The sequence below is a fragment of the Oreochromis niloticus genome, unplaced genomic scaffold (assembly GCF_001858045.2).
Source record: "Oreochromis niloticus isolate F11D_XX unplaced genomic scaffold, O_niloticus_UMD_NMBU tig00008608_pilon, whole genome shotgun sequence".
Lineage (NCBI taxonomy): Eukaryota > Metazoa > Chordata > Actinopteri > Cichliformes > Cichlidae > Oreochromis > Oreochromis niloticus.
Window position 1 is genome coordinate 8,934 of NW_020329312.1, and position 13,792 is coordinate 22,725.

General features: G+C 42.4%; 1 long non-coding RNA gene across 1 annotated transcript; it reads left to right on the forward strand.

Annotated features, from left to right (window-relative positions):
- Positions 1 to 249: 249 nt before the first annotated feature.
- Positions 250 to 2,765, forward strand: LOC109200972 (uncharacterized). The gene is made up of 3 exons (XR_002061019.2): positions 250 to 384; positions 753 to 813; positions 1,959 to 2,765. It is a non-coding gene; the product is annotated as an uncharacterized LOC109200972 (long non-coding RNA).
- Positions 2,766 to 13,792: the final 11,027 nt, after the last annotated feature.

Below are 13,792 nucleotides of genomic sequence, written 5' to 3' on the forward strand. Positions count from 1 at the left end.
GTTCAGATGGTGTGTTTCCTGTTTTACTTTGAAGTTCCGTGTCTCTTGTCAGTGTGTCTATTTTTACTTCCCCTGTCTCGTTAAGTCTGATTTCTCCCAGCTGTGTGTCCCTCATGTCTCTCATTTCCTCGTTATCCCTCAGTGTATTTAAGCCTTGTGTTATGCTCTGTTGGTGTTCTGATTGTACTCTTAAAAAAAAAAAAAAAAAAAAAAAAATAAATATGTCTAAAGGAACGGAGGAGGAGGAGGGGCGGCGGCGGCGGCGGCGGCCGCCACACCTGAGGTAGAGCAGGTGTGGGCCACTCCCGAGGCCTCCCCATCGGAGGCGTCCCGGCAGGAGCTTCCCCATGGGAGCCGATCCATGGAGGAGCAGCACCAGCAGGGGTAAATCCATTCATTAAGGTTCTGTGAGGAATGGACGGTGTGCGTTTGGGGCCCGTCTATTTACTGAATGCGATCCTGTGTTATACATTACTGTGTTTCTGTTAGGGATAAGAAGTACATGTAGTATTGCTTTGTTGCAACAGAAAGTGGACACATTTCACTTTCTGTTTGGTCACTTTGTATCTTTTTTTTTCTTTGTCATTACTTTAATGAAGCACTGGCCCACTGTATCCAGGAAGAGGCCTAGTTAAGTGGCTGCATTGCAGATAGCAGACTGCTATTGATAAATGCCCCAGGGGCTTTCTGATCTTCATGCTCAAAAAGCTTGTCAAAGTATGCTTAGAAAGTTTTCTAAACTTTGCCCGCAGGAAGAAGAGAAAGCAGAAGACACGTGGTGGTCGCCGCGTCACCAAGAGAGCTCGCCTTTCTGTAAGTAATCTGTATGTTAAATGGCAGGCCCTCAAAGCCCAGAGGAAAGAGAAAGGTCAGGTATCAGGCTTAGGGATTGACTCATTCTCATGTTTTTGACGTGATAAAACACGGTTATTGTGGAAAAAAGAAGCCAGTTTTTTTGTTTTATCTGCACCTTTGTTTTTTGTTTTTTTAAATTATTTAGTTTCTCTGAACAGGGCCTACTGCCTTTCTTTTTGTTAAGGGTTTGAGTAAATGAGTCACAGCACTCTGAGGAGGTTGCATTTGTTTGCAGCTGGCAGAGGGTGAGAAATGTTTGGTTATGGACTCGTGTGGTATCCACCTCCTGATGCGTTGCTTTTGATTAGTTTTATTCTGGTTTTGGTTTCATCCATGTCTCTGTGGTTATGTGTCATTTCATGTCTGTGTTGTGTTCATGTTGTCAAGGTTGTGTTATGTCTACAGCTCCATGTTTTCTGTTTTATTTTGGACATGGAAACTAGGCTTTCAATGTGTTTTGTTTGTTTTTTACGTCCCCTGTGGTGTCATCCTGATAGGTGTCAGCTGTGTCTCCCCAGGTGTTTCCACTTTCCTGCCTTCTGTGTGTGTTAGCCCTACTATTCAGTCTGTCTTCAGGTTTCTCCAGGTTTCTCTCTCATCTGTTCGATTCATGCTTATGGGTTTTTGTGTTGTGGGGTTTGTCATAGTTGACCATAGTTTAGTAAAGCAAAGGAAGCATAGGAACAAGCTGAGACACACTAGCTTTGGTTTCCTTATTTACTATGCTGGCCATTGTTCAGATACAGAAACGTAGAACTGCTGGAAAACTTTGGGAATCCTCTGTCACTGGGGATTATCTGCCTATTGTTGGAAGCACAGGGATGTGACCAATGCTCTACTGCCAACTGACAGTGATGAACGTGAACCGATTGTGTATAGTGATGTCACTCAGTGGCCAACCCCTGAAAGTAACAGGCTGCAGAGGGGAGAAACTGTGAAACGTGCTATTATAGTGACTTGGTTCAAGATGTCTGTTTTCCTTAATGATTTCAAAGCAATGTTCAATGGACAGCTGCTGTTCAACAGAACAATGCAGGTCACACTGCTTAGTCTTTACTGTACATTAGAGCTGTATGACATGAGTATTACTTTTATTTTCACAGAATGAAGAGTCTCACGCTGGTGAGCGACCACCAGGAGCAGCTGCTCTTCCCCGTGAGTATGTTCTAGAATAAAAGCGTACATTGAAGGTTTGGAGAGTTTAATGTCTTTTCTTGTCCTGGAGGTACCTAACTGCACAGTCGTGAAACTGAACAAAGTAACTGATGCATTTTTAATCCGTTGACTGAAAGACGGCAGTGGAATGAGAGGCTCATTGTCATGCTTTCCCTGTAGTTATGGGCTTGGGCAACATGGGAGGCCTGATGAGAGGAGGCGGCATGTAGTAAAACTTTCAGTCGACCTACATTTGGTCTTTCCAGACAGAATGTGATTCCTTCCAAAATCACGAAACATGACTGTTCCTACTTTTGAACAACAATGTGAAACTGTAGCAGCAGTTTTGTGCTCCATCACAGAGTATTCAAAGAGAAACACTATTCAATGGGATTTATTTTGTAAGGAGAAGTTTATCTGTACATTGTGCCCTCTGTGTTAACGTCTTTAAGGATGGGCAGAATGAATGGTAAGGACGTTTTGGAAACCTACTCAGCACTCCAGAACAAGCGTGGAACAGTTTCACATTTAGCTGCATGTCTGGTTGTTTCATCTCGTGCATTGTCAGAGATGGACTGTGGGATTGGAGGTGCTTTTGACAGGGAATGTGGGCCAAATGTAATGGGAATGTCTCGCAGTAAGTTTGGAGACTCCTTTGAAAGAGGAAGGGGTTGGTATTTATAGGGTTTTATTTGAAAGCCACTGATGCTTACTTCCACTCATGCATTTTGTTTCTTCTCTTCTGTTTGCTCACTTTTATAGGAACCCTGCCCATGGTCGTCACATGTTCGATAAATCCTGAAAAGTTTTCGAATGCGACGACGACCATGGCAAAGATGATGTGCTCCTGCCGGGACTGCCGCTTTTAAAAAAAAAAAAAAAAAAAAAATAAAAGCGTAAATTTTAAACTCTGCTGGTCTGTGAGTCTGATTAATATGAATCTCGTCCCCAAATTGCCACAACGAGTATTTGAATGAAGCCAACATAAGTTAGGAATGAGAAATCATTCAGGTTAAACCCTGTGTGGTGACTAATATATATTGACTTTTCTATTTGAAACAAGTGTTTTAGGTTGCATCTTAGTTTGAAGAACTGCCTCACTGCAGTAATTTTAGACACTCCTTTGACTCAAACTTCTTTCTGGAATAACAAATGCAAGACACACACTTTTTCTTTTTTTAAAATTAATTTTCTAACCACTTTGAGTACATATTTTCACATGCTCGGAATACTTTTCCCTTACATGATTATATACCAGGCTTTTATTCCCTTGTGTAGTAAATGAAAATGGGGAGTTTAATCATATTGTGCCAGTACCACCATGTTCTTGTTTGTTCAGAATAATGGCTAAGAACATGCCGTTTTAGGGCTACCAAAAATGATTGTGGCCTATAACTTGTGACAGAAACAATATTTCTGGTTCAAACTTGTAGGATATCATCCAGAAGGGCTATATGTGACACATTATATCCCAAACAGTCTCTGCTGAATAACTTTTAAAATAACATAAATACTGATAATGTCATTTTCAACCTGAAGGATGCGGCCTAGGTTTTGGGACACAGCTAGGCTGTAGCCCGATTGAGGTGACGGTCTTGCCTCCGTCACGCCACCAAGGTTGCCTAGCAACCATGATACTAACTGCTGGAAATGTGGCACACAGCTTTGTTTAACAGAAATGAAGGGGAACATATTTTGTTCATTTGTTTGTTTCTACAAGAGCTTTGTGTGATTGATAAATATTTGAGGCTGAGACCACGGGATGGTAAAATCATGATTCTTGGGCTTCATTTCTGTACTGAACAGTCATTTTAAGTTTAGCTAGTAAATAACAATTAGCTCATGCTGTGTGTAAAGCAAAATGTACGAGCTGTGATAACTGTTCCTGATGAAATGAAGAGTAGACTGATATATGAAATATTGCTTTATTGGGTGAGAAAATCATACCATGTCATTGTTGTGGAAAATTTAACAATAACTTGCATCACACCCAGTGAGCTTGATTTGAAGTGGGTTGCACTGTGGAGAGGGCATCCCAGTGAAACACTAGGACCATCTCTGAATTGTGGCCACCGCCCTTACATCTCATATACAGAGACACTCTTAAACAAAGAACATTCCACAGCAGATCAATTATTAGCAGATCCTTATCTCTTCCATCTAGGAACAGTCCCGACCAACCGTCACCTCCTCTGCAACAGGATGTCCAGAGCCCTCAAGAGGAAAATGAGTCTGCTGTGAAGGTGCAATAAAACTGGGCCCCACTTATGATCACATTCCACATGCATACAAACTAGTGACAGGAGTGCTCTTACTATACTAAAGTCATATGGTTAAAATATGTGGTTAATACATGAGAAAAGAAATTCCACCGTTTGGATACAACCCCATTAGAATCACATTAAAACAAACATGGAGATTTCTTTTCCAACTACTGAACCATTGTGTACTAGTTGTGTCTAGTGTGAGACATATTACTTCACTTTATCATTAAATCCATATAGTCATGTTTTCCAATTTATTAACTGTTTCAGTAAAAGCACCCTCATCCCCAGTGGTGTTAGGGATTGAGGCACACATGCCTCAAACATCACACACTCCTGAGCTAAATTTTACAGAGTAATCGATCTTGCCTCTATCTATGCACTTTTCACTGTTGTAGACCCATTTAAACAGTTCACAACATCTCAAAGGCATTTACAATTACCCTTACTATCCCCATATCAGTGATGCCTATTGGGAAACCGAAACAACCACATTTAACTCTGGAAGAACAACCTCATTCCCCAGGTGCTTCCAGCATGTTTGAGGCCTATCAAAATCCCACAATGAAATGTCATGAATCCAAAATCCTACCTTTAGGGTGTCAAACAATGTGTCTAAGTTGCGCACACATGTCAAAAGAAACCACAATTGTTCTTATTCTTATGTTTACTCAGACAATGAGGACCTAATGCACTTACGCACCAGCAACTGACGTGCTAGAAAAACAGTCTCGCTGCCCTGAGAAAATGTACACAAAGTACAAATAATTATTATTCAAGTAGCTGCAAAGTTTGCTTTGACTGAGGCTCAGGACTCTGAAAAGAGTATGTGATGTTCGGAGAGTCGTGTGAATGCATATCATTTGTAAAATGATTAGAAACGTCACACCAATGACCACCTTAACTCAAAAACACACCGAACTTCTTCATGCAAAACTGCTTGGCTGTTTAGGCAAGGCAAGGCAAGTTTATTTATATAGCACAATTCAACAACAAGGTGATTCAAAGTGCTTTACAGAGACATTAAAAAACAAAAAGCATGATTTAAAATTGAAAGAAAAAAAGGAAGGAACAGTAGATAAAATCAGTAGTTAGAATTTAAGTTTTGAAATTTAAGCTCAAAAGTAAAACTGTGTGGGTTTGGTGTTTTATTCAAATGCAGCTGAGAATAGGTGAGTCTTCAACCTGGATTTAGATAAACTGAGTGTTTCAGCTGATCTGAGGCTTTCTGGGAGTTTGTTCCAGATATATGGAGCATAAAAGCTGAATGCAGCTTCTCCGTGTTTGGTTCTGACTCAGGGAACTGATAAAAAACTGGATCCAGATGACCTGAGGGATCTGGAAGGTTCGTACTGGGTCAGGAGGTCACTGATGTATTTTGGTCCTAAACCATTCAGAGCTTCATAGACCAGCATCAGAACTTTAAAGTCTATCCTCTGACGGACAGGCAGCCAGTGTAAAGACCTCAGAGCTGGACTGATGTGGTCCACTTTTTTGGTCTTAGTGAGGACTCGAGCAGCAGAGTTCTGAATGAGCTGTAGTTGTCTGACTGATTTTTTAGGTAGACCTGTAAAGATGCTGTTACAGTAATCAAGCCTACTAAAGATGAATGCATGGACTAGTTTTTCCAGGTCCTGTTGAGATATCAGATCGTTTATCCTTGAAATATTCTTGAGGTGATAGTAAGCTGATTTTGTTATTGTCTTAATGTGTTTTTCTAAGTTTAGGTCTGCATCCATCACTACACCCAAATTTCTCGCCTGGTTGGTGGTTTTTAGGTGTATAGATTGAAGTTCTCTGGTGACCTGTAATCATTTTTCTTTGGCTCCAAAGACTATTACTTCAGTTTTGTTTTTGTTTTGTTTTGTTACTAAATTGTAACATATCCAAACTAATAACAGTAAGAATGACAACTATAAACTAATTCTAATAATAATACATAGCTGGGATAAAACCCAGGCCTTAAATAATTAGAGGGAAAGTAAGTAAATCACACAAACAAATAATTAATGAAATAGGGAGGTTTGTGTTGTGTTTGGAGAAATATAGAAGGCAGTGGTGATCATCTAACAGAGATGGAGAACAGGTTTGGGCTAGAAAGAAGATAAGAGAGTCAAAACAACATCCATAAATCGATCTTGATCATGGTGGTTGCCCTGATCAAGTGAGATTAGATCTAGGAACAGAAAACGTCCATGTGGCTCACATGCAACGATTTTTGCACTTTACAGACAATGAACCAGAAAGAGAGCACGTCATATTTGGAGCAAGTACAGGAAATCAACGCATTGAAAGATGGTGGCTAATCTTACGAAGCGCAGAAAATGAGGAAGACGACTTGTTGGAAGATGATTCCCTGTCACAATGCTCTGATATTGTTTCACAAGAAGACCATCAGCAGTCGTATTCCTTAGAAGATATAAACCGCTTTTTGGATGAGACATTTGGCATGCAGTCTGTGGAAGTCACTGACTTTTTTCCAGATGTTGATCTTTTTATAAAATCTGTTCTGAAAATAAGAAGAGTTGTTGGTTATGAACAATTGAGCAAACAGAAAAGATTCCGTCTTAAAAAGATCCTGACTAAGTTGAGGAGGGAAAAACAAGGAAAAACTCCTTTAAAAGCATAGTAAAATGTTTGGAGCACTGTGGGTGTCTTTCCGGAAGTGTCTCACTGTCTTTTGTCTTTTTCTCCTCCTCTTCGCTCTGTCTTATATGGCAAGCTTGAGAGTAGGTACACTTAACATTAATGGGGGTAGGGATAGGCAAAGGCGTGCAGTCTTAGTGGAGCTTAGCAAGAACAAACACATTGATGTGTTCTTTTTACAGGAAACACATAGTACTATAGATAATGAGACAGAATGGGGAATGAGTTGGAGTGGGCAGGCTTTCTTAAGTCATGGTGCAGGTGCAGGTGTAGCAATTTTATTTTCTAGGCACCTTCAACTGTCACATGTTTCTATCTGTGAGATAGAGCAGGGAAGGGCACAGGTAGTAAAAGCAACCTTTGGCTTTATTTCGTAAAATTAATGATGAGTTATCAAAATTAAATAGTGGTTCAATAATAGTGGTGGGAAGGGACTGGAATTGCACGACCCACCCTTCGGTTGACAGAAACACAGGAGAGCCTCACCCACCTTCGGGCTCACTTTTGTCTACAATCATTCTTCAGAATGATTTGACTGATGTGTGGAGAAAGCTCCATCCCACAGCCAGACAGTAAACATATGTAAAAGTTTCTGAGAGCAATGTAAAGGCAGCTAGGCTTGATAGATTATATATCAACCAGATGTATAATAATAGACTGGTTAAAGCAGAGATTTCACCTGTTGGTTTTTCTGATCATCATTTAGTGACTGCAGATATTTCTTTATTGATGCATTCTAACATCTGTTCGCACTGGCACTTTAACGTGCAGCTGATTCATGACAAAGAGTTCTGTCGAGCTTTTTCTGACTTCTGGCTGACTTTTGCAATTTGGCTCAGTGGTGGGAGGTGGGGAAAACACCGTTGTGGAAATTTCTTAACAGAGCCTGCAGACACGATGAGCAGTTAAAACCCAACACTTTATTTCCAACCAACCAACCAACCAATCTTTATTTATAAAGCACTTTTCATGCAAAAAATATAGCACAAAGTGCTTTACATGGTGAAAAGCAGGCATCTTAGAGGAGCATGTATCCATACTCACCATAAAAGTTCTGTCTGAGAGATAGGAAGTGAACCAGTTGTGTACAGCACCAGAGAGGCCCACCATGTGTTTAAAAGAATAGCGTGGTCTACTGTATCAAAGGCTGCGCTTAGATCCAGTAGCACCAGGACTGAGAGCTTTTGGGCGTCCCAGTTACATCTAAGATCATTTAAAACCTTTAGGAGAGCGGTCTCTGTGCTGTGGTTCACCCTAAATCCAGACTGAAATATCTCCACGATCTGTCTATCATTCAAAAAGTCATTAATCTGAGTAAAAACAAGTTTTTCTAAAATTTTACTTAAAAATGGTAAGTTGGATACAGGTCTGTAGTTATTAAAATCATTACAATCCAAATTGCTCTTCTTCAGAAGTTGCAGTTCACACCTTGGCTCTAAACAGAAAGACTCTCTATCACCTGTGTGAATCTCCCCCACTCTGGGGTCAAGTCTTCCTGTGTGAGCTTCCGTCTCCTGGCTTCAGTCTCCTGGGAGACATTCACCAGTTTCTCACCGTCTGTTTCCCGGCGTGAATGAGGTGTGAACCAGACCTACTAAACTAAGTAACATGAAAGCATTTCATCAAGACACTAAAGAGAAATCCCACAACAACACAGATTGAGCTTTTTTGTCAACAATACACATCACATGCAACGGCCACTGTTAAGGACTGCTTTGAGGACTGAGTTTATAAGTAGGACTGTTAATACAAATAGTACCTGGGACAGTAGGAGGAAGGCTTTGGGAAAGTTTCTTTACGAAAGAGCAAAGGACTCGGATTTCTACTATTAAAGAAATAGATGCCCCAACAAGGTTCTTTTTTAAGTTGGAGAAAAGGCTTCGAGAGTCACACCAAATGTTGCACCTAAGGCTTCCAAATGGGACGGTGACATCTGACTCAGTAGAAATGAGGAAGCTCGCCATTGACTTTTATGCCAGCCTCTTTAGTGCTGACACATGTGACCCTGAATGTGTGACGAAGATGCTGGTGGGATGAGGCTGACTCGGCTGTGTTGGAGTCTGCTATTTCTTTTGAGGAGATGTCTTCAGCGGTTCAACAACTCAACGGTGGTCGGTCATCAGGAGTTGATGGTCTTCCTGTGGAATTTTACCAGAAATTCTGGTTGCTGCTAGGAGAGGATGTTCATGAGGTTTTCACATTCTGTATGACCACTGGGATCTTGCCAACAAGTTGCACGAGGGCAGTTTTTACTTTACTGCCAAAGAAAGGGGACCTGGGCTTGCTCAAAAATTGGAGGCCTGTCTCTTTGCTTTGTGCGGACTACAAGATTCTTGCAAAATGTCTTTCTAACATTTTGAAAGGACTATTATGGACAACTTGTTTTTGATTCGAGACATTATTGATCTGGCAAAGCTCAAGGACTTGGATGTGGGGGTTTTGTCTCTGGATCAAGAAAAAGCTTTTGATAGAGTTGATCACCACTATTTGTTTCAAACTTTAGAACATTTTAATTTCTTGGATTAAATTGTTGTATTCAAACGCTGCTGTCATGTTAAAGGTGGGGGGAGGGTTAAGTCGGCCTCTTTCTGGTATGTTGTATACGCTGGCCATTGAACCCCTTTTACACCATCTTAGACAGGGACTCTCAGGTTTTACCTTTGAAGAAGCAGGGAGTCCAGTACAATTGTCAGCTTATGCTGATGATGTTACAGTTTTTATAACCAGTCAAAGTGATATTAAAACACTCAGACAGACACTGGACTTATATGAGCGAGCACCCTCCACGAAGGTTAACTGGTCAAAGTGTGAAGGTTTCATTTTGGGAGGGTGGGTTGATGAAGAGGAGCCAGTGTTACCGGCAGAATTACAGTGGAACAGGGAGGGACTGAAATGTTTGGGAGTGTTTTTGGAAACTGATGCTTTTCGGGGGAAGAACTGGGAGGGTGTTGTTGAAAAAATTGCTGCCCGGTTGTCTCGATGGACTTGGGACTTGTTAACAACTTGGCCGCTTCTGTACTCTGGCACCGTGCAACTGTTGTTGAGCCTCCAGCCTCTCTTCTCAAGGAGATACAAAAAAAGACTGGTTAATTTCTTTTGGGGAGGGTTTCACTGGATCAGGTCTGCTGTGCTGTGTCAGAGGGGGTTCAGGGTTTGATTGACCTTCGCAGCCGTATCACAGCGTTCCGTCTTCAGACAGCACAGCGTTATCTTTATCAAAGACAACAACCACCCATCTATGCTGCTTCACAGACTTAACTGGCATGGACCTTTCGCAGACCTCTGTTTTTTACCAGTCTGTTTTGACTGCTTGGAAGACTGTTTTTAAAGTGCAGAGAGACTGTTCTCAATTTTATGGTGATGTTGGTGAGGAGCCTCGTTTTTAAAATCCCTTGGTGCCAAGTAGGATGCTTAGCACTGCTAGTGTGCAGAGGTTCCTCGTAAATGCTGGTCTTACCAAGCTGGCGGGCCTGAGGACAGCAGGGCAGTGGAAAACGGCTGCCAAGTTGGCTCAGGAGACTGGGATCAGGTCTCTGCGCTTTCTGGAGAAGCTGGTGGAAGAAGTCATGGGTGTTCTTCCTGGACTTGTAAGGGCTGCCCTGGGGACTCGCTCTGCAGGTGGTCAACCAAGTTCAGCTGACTTTCCTTCACTGTCTGTTTGTGCCACAGTTGGGGAGCAGGATGAGGAGGGAGGCTCTCTTCTTTCCTTTGTGTGAATGTGTGTGTGAAAGTGTGTGAATGTGTGTGTGAATGGGTAAATGACTGGATATGTAAAGCGCTTTGGGGTCCTTAGGGACCATAAAAGCGCTATATAAATACAGGCCATTTACCATTTACCATTCGTGGCGATCGTGGCTCAAGAGTTGGGAGTTAGGGTGGAGTTCCCCTTGGAATCGGAAGGTTGCCGGTTCGAGCCCCGGCTTGGACAGTCTCGGTCGTTGTGTCCTTGTGTCTGACCACCACCGTTGCCTACTGGTGGTGGTCAGAGGGCCCGGTGGCGCCAGTGTCCGGCAGCCTCGCCTCTGTCAGTGCGCCCCAGGGTGGCTGTGGCTACAATGTAGCTTGCCATCACCAGTGTGTGAATGGGTGGATGACTGGATATGTAAAGCGCTTTGGTGTCCTTAGGGACTATTAAAAAGCGCTATATAAATACAGGCCATTTACCTTTCGAACACCTGTTCTGGGTGACCTGTCAGCGGTTTCGAAGAAGGCTATATATGAGGTGGCTGTAAAGGTGCTGAACAGGGGATTGTTGGCTGGTGTTCTGGAGTCGAAGTGGTCAGGTGTGTTGGCTCCGGGGTCATCTCCGAGGGGTAGCTGGAGGTCCCTGTACAAACCTCCCATAGAGAAACGCAGTGCGGATCTCCAGTGGAGAATAGTGCTTGGGGCCGTGGCTACGAACAGACACGTGGCACATATGGAAAAAAAGGCCACATATGGCTGGCCTTTTTAAACTTTTTAAAACTTCTAACCATTTGAAAAGGTATCAACCATCATCAACACGCAGAGCTTGAATAACTGAATACATTAACTATTAATCACACAAATAACAGTAAAATCATGGAAAACATTGTTTTCATGTTAAACCTGGAATCCCTCCTGTTTGACACATGGTCTCTCCCATGAATCAACTCACTAGAATTAGGAGAAGAAAAAGAAAAAGATTAGCAATATAATTTCTCAACCGACATCAGAAATTCTCCTCTGGAGCTTCACTCCAGGCCTGTAAAACTTCCATGAAGTTGGAATACATCACGGATCAGTTGGCTGTGGTCGCGAGGTCTCAGAATCTGCTCTGTGAGCAAAAGAGTGACAAGATCTCGGATTCGAAGGTAAATAACATCATGGAAAAACTCGCAGCTATCCAACGGATGATGGAGGGACCAGTGTCGGAGTGCTAAAAGAAACAGATCGAAATTCTCATGAGTTGGTTGGAAGACAATTGCTATCATAATCTGGCTACCCCTCCGGCGCCAGCTGCGGGCTCAAGGCTGGAGCCGATCAAAACAATCCCTGATAACGACTATGTTGAGACTGTTCCTTCCCATCCCATGCAAGGCCACCTGGGTTGGCTGGTAGACTGTTTACTTAGCCTGGCAGGGCGAAGGACACTGTCTCAGCTGAACTCTGGACACGCACACACATACATATACTGATACTGATAAGCACTCACCGACGCATCACCCTCCCTACCCCGGATCCAACGCCACCTCCAACGCTTACCTCCCCTCTGATGTGGACATCGGGTCAGCTGGAGGCGCAGTCGAACAATTGCAGCGGTCCCAGATCAGATGTACACACTGGAACTCTTTCCCATGTTGCTCGTCTGTGTTTTATTGTGCTATGGTGTGTTGATATCTGTCCATTCCTGTATTATCCTTTTGTGTTACACATTTCGATGTTTTTTCCTCGCTACCTAGCCTGACCTGTCTTCCCAATGTGATGTTGTGTAATGTATGTACGGTCGGCAAGGTCTGTCATCTCGGTTGCGGGCAAAAGACCTGCAACTGACAAATAAAGGCTATCTCATCTCATCATCAACTGTTAGAGAATAAAATCAGTATTAATGTCATGTTAAGTGTGTCTAACTCTTGGCTCTGCCTGGAGCCATCGGCCACACCACAATTACCTAGATAACAAAATCTGTGAGTTAATACAAACTTGCAAACAACTGTAGGGTAAGCAATAAGGCATCCAACACCACAGGCACAAGTGTGCCATGTGCAGTTTATTTCCCCAGATCATTAAAACATTACCGTGTCCATAATTTGCCTAAATCATGAATCATCCCATGTGTTTAATCAAAACTACTGTAACCAGTGACTTTTCTTAAGCAAGGTCACTCACTTGTTTTCACACTATGAGCTCAACAGTGATATGATAATGAGCCCAACACTAAGATGTTCTGTGTTCACTGCACATCCTGCTTCATCTTCACTCATGTCTGTCTGTGTCTGTGCCGAATCCCCCACAAAAACCCTCAGAAAACAAACATTAGCAGTGGAGCGTCCGGAGGTCAGGTCTGGATCAACACATTCCACAGGTGCTGTGGAATGTGTCCTCCTTTTCTGTGGAAGACGTGAAACTGGTCTCAACACATTATGTGTTTCACATTGAATACACATTTCCCCACTGTAGCATTTTCCAACAATACACTGTGATACTGTAACCAACGGGCAGCCAATAAAACAGCTTCCTTCACACAAAATCAATAACGCAGAAAAGTGGCAGCTAAAGGGTTAAATCTGCAGGGCCCACACGCGCTCATGTGAACCTACAGTCTCCCCTCCTCTGGTCTCCGTCGTCCTCCTGCTCCTGCAAAAACAAGCAAACAAACCACATACATCCACCCTTTGTTTTTTTAGGCATGAGAAGTGACTAATCCTAAAAAAAAAAAAAAAACTCAAATCAGCCAAAACTGCAGTCCACATCATCAGTCCAGTCACATGCATTTGAACCAGTCATTGCTGATAGTAGAAAACCGCGCATGCAATATTACGTCATTCCAAAAATAAAAACAATTCTTATTGCTTTTGGAATGCACTGAATCGCTACAATCCTTTTAAACACAGGACTTACCATCTAATATGGTCAGCGTCCTAGGTAGATGTACTTCTCCTATGCCATTGTGATTTGGAGAAGCTTACCGGTATTTTGTAGCGCTTTTACTTCCAGTCTGCTTAAAGAGACCTGATTATTAAATCATCAACACACAAAATATCACCCCCAGGGGGATGATACCTGGCAGTTTGTTCCCTAAGTGCACTGTTACAAAAACACATATTAGACATGTGTGGTATCAGACATGGCCTAAGTGTAAAAAAACAAAACAAAACAAAAACACAAAATCCCAAAATCTGACTTAAGAGTCA